Here is a 7735-nt window from a genome sequence, read left to right on the forward strand (position 1 = left end):
TCCTACAGAAATAAAGAAGAGAATAAAGAGACATTGTGGCTTCTTTTTTTCCATCATATTTTCATGAATATTTCAGATTTCAATTTCAAACAATGTTTGCTTTGTCCGTGTATCTTGTGGTCATTCGTTTTTTGATTTAATATTGAAATCAGAAAATGAAAAAACAGCACCTTTTTCGTTTTTCATTCTTTTCCAACAAAACGTAAAACAAGAATTCGGCTTGATTTTTCGTTTTTCGTTCAGGGGTATAAAATGAATAAACAACTTGAATATTTGATCTTAACATGTGGGCAGGAATGAAACACCCCTTTCTGCTGATTGGTCAACCAAACATTAAACGGTGCCATCATGTGGGGCACGTTCAAGCTCAAACCGGTGCGCAACGTTTTGCTACGGCTTCCGAGCTGAATGACATGTTTCCTGGAAACGGTGTGCAATGGGTTTGAGGTACGTTTTCTCTTGTTTGGTGGGTGTGTCAGAAATTTCAGCCCAATCAGCATCAACATGTATATAAACCACACGGTAGAGACAGCTCACACAATGGGTATGAATGTAACATAAAAGTACTATACATAATTATATATTTTTATATATACATTTTTTAATAATTTATATATTTATACATTAACATAATTATATATTTATATATTTTATCAATATTTTATCAATATTTTGTATTTTGGAGTGACACTTTCATAAACTTTTCTATTCTCTCTGATTAATGGTAAATATTACAGTAGTATAGCACAACAACAGTGATCAGCAATAATGATAAGTCTAATACTCACAATAAAAATAATAAGGTCATAGATCATAACACAGTCTCAGAGGTAAGAAGTGGATTATCCTTCATCTGAAATGTTTGTCTTTTCATCCTGAAATGCAAGGCAAATGTTGGACCACAATAATTAGGAACCACAGTTTCCACAAATCCCTTCACTCAATTGAGATGTTCTCTTTGATTCTGGATGGCAAGGGCAGTGACTGTAGGCTAATACTGAGCATATTTTGCAGTAGCCTATTAAACACGTATTTGTACCGATTTCATCAGGCTCCAAAAATTCTTCAAAAAGAACACAAAGAATACACTGTAAAACTCAATAAGTTCAGAATACTCAAAACATTTGAGGAAACTTATTACCTCGAAACATTTAAGTTAACTAACTAATTTTTTTAAGTTAGTAGAACTTAATTTTTTTGTGACAAGTAGGGCTGGGCGATATATCGGAAGCAATTGTCACGTGCATTTCGTCAGTAAAGCCGGTTCCCTGATTGCCGCTAAATCGCCATCACCTGCTTTTAAATGGAGCGGCATTTAATAGACAGAGCCGTAGATCACTGATAAGCTACGCAATATCGCGTTCATTATCGCAGATGAATCGCCTTCGATAATGAACGCGATATCGCGTAGCTTATCAGTGAACTACGGCTCTGTCTATTAAATGCCGCTCCATTTGAAAGCAGGTGATGGCGATTTAGCGGCAATCAGGGAACCGGCTTTACTGACGAAATGCGCGTGACAATTGCATGAGATATATCGCCCAGGCCTAGTGACAAGTGGGGTGGGGCCGAGAGCCATGGAAGTGGAGCAAGGCCAGTGTGGTGCACAGGTGTCTCTCATTAACAATCACATCACTGGCATTCCTTCGCTCCCACAGTTCTCAGCCTCGCCCCACTCAAGTACATATAGTTAATTTACATTAACATTTAACCAAGATCTGAATGTGATGTTTGTTAGCAAAAAACACATGCTATTATAACTATCAAAGAGACAGTCAATATATACTTGCATGTATGTAATCAAACAACATACAGTATATGTGGTCTTAAAAGTTTTGCAGCCCATCCTCAACCTAACCACATGGTCTACTCTTCACCAGAAGGGTAACCCTACAAAACTAACATAACAGAGCCCCCTGTCAATCCCAACATAACACAACATTAACCCCTTAAGACCGGATGGAGCGTCGGCGCTCCCATTTGCGTGTCTCTCTTTAAAAGCCAATAAAAACTGAATCCATATAGGTAGCACAAAAATTATTTTTGCATACAAATCCAGAGACTTTAAACTTTCATATCAAGCCTCCAACATGCTTCTGTTGCGTTGTTTTCACCCTCTAATGAGTCTGAGAAATATGTGTTTACAACAAAAACAGCACAGCCGCTAACTGAATACAAGTATGTATATTTCACGTGCTCATAACTTCATGAAAAATGCACAGATCATAAAAAATGGCACATCATTATTTAAAGCAGATTCTCAAGATTAAAATGAATCCAAAATCATGTCAAAATCAATATATTGCGGTGATCACAAGATATTACTCACGGAATGATTTAACATACTTGGCTAAAAACATGTCTCTCATCTCTCCGGGATGCAGTGTGTATCCAATGTTCCCGGACCCATCCATGTTCGTTATCCAACGTTGAATAACACAAAATAGATATCATTTTAAAGCTTAGAATCTCATCTTTTTAATGCATCTAACCATTTTGAAAAACTCCTAACGAGTGCTGAGAAGCACCGCTAAACCGGAGTTTACCGCCCGTTGGCGCCACCTGGCTGCGGAAAAAATGAACAACATTTTTTCAAACTATTCTTTATGCTATCATCACGAAATTTGAACCAGATGCAGCTCACATATAGGAGAGCATCACCAAAAAAGAATTTTTTAGCGATCTTATTGCGTTTCTGAGTTATTCCATGTCAAATAAAAAAAAAAGAAAAATTATTTAAAAAAAAATTATATGTATTTTTTGTCTTTTATCAGCTGTTTCTCAGCAAGAAAATGTCCAAATGTAATGTAATTTATATTTTCTTAAAATTTAAAATGTTTCTATCAAATGATACCTACCTTTTGACTCTCTTTGCTAGAGTTGTGGAGTTATGAGTCTTTACTTTTGTGTGTGTCGTTCAGAAAAAAAAAAAACTCTAAAAAAGCCTTCAGGTCTTAAAGGGTTAAACACTAACTTATGTCTCCCAATGTTAATCTTATGCAAAAACACACAAAATAACACTTAATTTCAACATTTATACAGTCTGATGCAAAGCATGCTGGGAATTAGAAATCTGCTGCAACTCAACTCCCTTACAATTAATCTTGCACAAAAAACATTATATAACACTTGATTTTAGCATTTACTTTTCCTTTCGAGTGCCATGGGCATAGCATGGGCAAAACAGTTTAGTTTACTTGAAATATGTCAGTGCTGTGAACTCAAAAGTAAAAGAAAGTTTTAAATACTCATAACAGTTAATTTAACTGAACTAATTTGTTTAATTTAAGTTTGTCCTACTCAAACGAATTAAGTATTTTGAGCGTTAGGGTTTACAGTGTGGCCTTCTCAGCTGCCATAGTTGCAACTCATGCGTCATCAGAACAGGGTGTCCAGCGCACCAACGTTTCTGTTTAAAAAACATTTTTCAACGTTTTGTCGGGGCTGAATGCAGCCCAGTTCTTCCGCAGTTCAGCGCAGCAGAATAATAGTCCTTTGCTGAGATGGATTCTTAACGCATTTATTGCAACTACATTTAATCTCTTTCTCATCAAACAGCCAGACTAACGAATGGCATGACAGAAACCGAGGCAGAGCCTAGACAAGGCTTTCTTCTGTGTGTCATAATGCTGTTATCCCACAGAATGGTTGTTTCATTTTTGGGTGGACTATCCCTTTAAATCAGTATCAACCAACACGAAGTTGCTTTCAGATGTAGCTACTTACAGTAATACATTTACACAGCAATTACAACTGTATAATATAACGAGTTTCATATTTTAAACAACATTTTAATACAGAAATATAAAATGACACAATGAAATGATACTTGGATTATGAAAGTAATATTGCCACTAGGTGGCAGTAAGTCATTGTGTTAAGGAAGGAGTCATTTATTCATTTGTCGATTTGTTCAAAGCGCTGATTCATTCAGGAGTAAAATCAAGTGTCTGTCTATATTAATTGGTCACTGAATCATCGTCTATATTAATGGGTTGTTCAAAGACTCTTATTCATTCAGGAATGAAACAACTCTGTTGTCTTACTGTGAATTGCACAACTGTTCTTTGACTTTATTTGCTTTGGAAGTTTAGTTGGCAGAGAAAATAACTGTTCTGTCTGCCATCAGTTAGCCGGCCAATACTTAATATTAATTACATAATCTCAGCATATTGCCTAAAACAAAAGTTATGACATCTGTGTATGGTGACTTAAATTGATACTGGTCTGGGCTTCAGTATCTCTGTGCTGTCCCGTGAGTCGCGCAGTGTTGCCACACAGATTTCAATAGGTAGTCAGCAATAATAAAACAGGCAGTGTGCCAAAGGTGTTGGCTATTAGGTAGTTGTGAGTGCAGGTGCAAAGTAAATTGTTATTTCTGAGATAAACTAGTATAATAATAATATTTCTAATAGCCTATAAATACGTGTAGGTTGCCGAATTTATGGACACACAGAAGAAAGCCTTGTCTAGGCTCTTGTATCATGCAGAATCTTACATCCCTCTCTCAGTGTAGACTTTTCGTACTGTTTTTCCCATGATCTTCATAGCTGTATGAATAAGACGTCCAAGCCTGGATTTTAACTGTACTGTCAAATTACCATACCAAAGGTATATTCTGTATCTAATCACTTTCTCCATTTTCATAAGCATAAAAACACTTTTTACAAACACAATTGCAAATGTTTTATTGAAAGTAAAATCTATTTATTGAAATGAACAAAAACTCTAATAAGATTTAATATCAAGAGTCTATTTAATACATGTTATTTCTGTATAATATAATGAATCACCTGATACAATGCACTTATTGTGTACACACGTTTTTACATTGTACTATTTTAAAAATAGCTGCATGTAATTACAGCTGTAATTAATTTCTGTTAATTATATCTATAATTACACTGTTGACCTTCTCTTACACCTTAATACACCCTTAAACCTACCCATACCACCAAAACTGTCCCTAACCTTACCATACCCCAATAGCAGCAAAAATGTTGTGGAATATAATACGTGCACAATAAGTACATTGTACTTATTTTATGCAAGTGCATAGTAGTTGCAGTCACACTAAAATAATCTGAAATTGACAGTATGAAAGACAATAGCATAACAAAGTTTAAAGTTTCTATGACTGAATGCAATACTGCACAATTTCAGCACCACTGGAAATGAACAGCGACTGATCAAACAGAAAGCACAGACATGTGAAGTAGTTTACATTATATCCTGAAACACTGACTGACATCAAAAACAGGTGACAAGCATTAACTGCAAATCAGTTGTCTATATGTAATCTCTATTTCCAGGTAGCAACTCGGCCCTTGGGATATGCAGGATAGTATGAACAACTAAACAGACCTTTGAAATAAAGAATAAATAAATGTCTTATTTTACATTATTTTTCACAGTAAATGCATCATTGGCTCGACGTGCTTGACAGAATATGTGCTCGTCAGGACTAATTGATAATTAGTCAGGATTTAAAATAATAATAATATATAATAGATGAATGGTTCTTTTATTCACAGTTAATAAAATGATACAAATCATTCTACTGTTGTGTTCTTTCATTCTGAGTTGAAAATGCTTTAGTTTACAGTATAACAGAATTTTTAAAGTTCTGTTATTAAAAGAAGCTTGTTTTATTGATGTTTCATAGACATTCTTGTTGTTCTTTCAAAATTTTATCACATATGTGTCAGCAGATAGACGAGGGACACAGAGGTAAGTGATACAATCAACAGCAGGTTTATTGAACAATGATGAAGATAACACAGCAGTGATAGCAGTCCAGGTAAGGAGGCTGGGAGAGGGAATGTTTTGGTGTGGCTTATCTGTGTGTGATGCATTCTTTGTGTTTTCCCAGGAGATCCAGTGGGGTAGTGGAGTGTGGAGACGATGGAGAACAGGAGCTGAGGAGAACTAGGACGGTTAGCAGGAATAACAGGTAAGTGTAATGGAGGTAAGTCGGTCAGGGAACACAACATGGTAAGGTTGAGACGAGACAGTGAGTGAATGTGTGGAGTGCAGTCATATGGAGCTGGCTGCTGATTGCTGACAGGTGAATAACATTAGTAATCAGATGACGGTGGTGACCGTTGACTCCCTGACAATATGAATGCAACTTCCTAAAAACACATAATAATAATTACAATATTCTAGTCCAAAAAAATAAACCTGAAGTAAAATATTAAATATTTACAAAAAAGAAAAGTCCAATTTTAAACTATTCAATACATATGTTGAGACGAGATTCCAATCCAACTATGGTCATGAAGAGAACGAAAGGTTCATGGCTGCAGACTCCTCCCCAAACCAGAGACAGTAAAAAGTGAAACCGTTTCATAGATGCAGCTCTTTATATAAAGTCTGAGAAACCGCCACTAAACCTAAACGAAACCTAGTGAGATTATCAAACTTGTCCATTATACAGACAAAATGAGTAAGAGAAAGTGTGAACGTGATGAACATGGTAAGTGCATTTTAATAATTAGATTTATATTATTAACTTTGATAAAATCATGAATAAAAAATTTTTCATCAAATCTATTGGTCTGGGTGGACTGGAGGCAAAATTCCTGGGAACTGGAATCTCGATTGGTCCAAAAACCAGTGTTTCTTTCTTGGGTTCAGAAGTGTCATGTTCAGTCATGTAGTCATGCAGATATTCAATGATATTTAATGCCTGTGGACCATGAGGAAGATAACAAAAATATATATTTTTAAATTGTTTTAAAAAGCAAATTTGTAGAAAATTGAATGCAGTGATTAATGTTGAACTGAATCAGACCTTATTCAGTGTTATATTTTATTATTGTATTGCATTCTCTTTTCCTCAGTACTGTCATTCCCTTTGTAATGAGATTAGAAACATTTCACGTAAAAAATCATTTTCTAAATAAATAAATAAATAAATAAATCCCAACAATAAAGTCAATAAAAACCTTTGAAAATATACAATACAATTCTGCTAAATGTGGTTTTTATTTGTTGAGTTGAGTTCATGAGTCCACTGCAATATCCAACTAATATGATTCCTATACAATCTTTCCATTATATTATTAATGGCAAGTGGAAATACTGGTTTAATTTAGCTGGCATTCCGTGAAAAAAATATGTATAACAATAGCTGATCTAACATGATCAGCAGAACTGACAGTCGGAGGGGAATATTGTCTTGACATTGGACAGTGGTACAGCATGAGTAATCACTCAGTGAGGCAATTTGAGAAGAAACCATGTTTCAACACAACATCCTATTCTTTGTTCCCTCAACATCTTCAGCGACTGAAGACTGTGAAATCATTGGTGCACATGTAACAATTACATTTGCCCATTAAAACATCACATTGGCATACAACACTGCTCCCAGCAACTAGTATTAGAGTGTTAGGAAAGGCCCTAAAGCTTCAGTGCCCAATAGGGACCTCACACCAGTCCAGGACAGTGCAGATCCCTTCGAGCAGAGTAGAAATTTGACTTGGATAAGTCAATGCCTACATCTAATCACCCAATCAGGCTGTAATTCAGAATATGAAGTTGCTTGTAGCAATTCATGTGGTTGTAAACTATGTTTGAGGCAATAAAAAGGGGCATAACCTCACTGAAGTCTATAAGCGTGCCAGCTTTCTTTTTTTCCTCAATGGTGCTTTGCAGTGGCTCCCGTGTGCATAATTACTCATTTGTAGTATACCTCTTAATGGCTTGCTCTGGGAGAAATACTGACAAA

Source organism: Megalobrama amblycephala, linkage group LG14 (assembly GCF_018812025.1).
Source record: "Megalobrama amblycephala isolate DHTTF-2021 linkage group LG14, ASM1881202v1, whole genome shotgun sequence".
NCBI lineage: Eukaryota > Metazoa > Chordata > Actinopteri > Cypriniformes > Xenocyprididae > Megalobrama > Megalobrama amblycephala.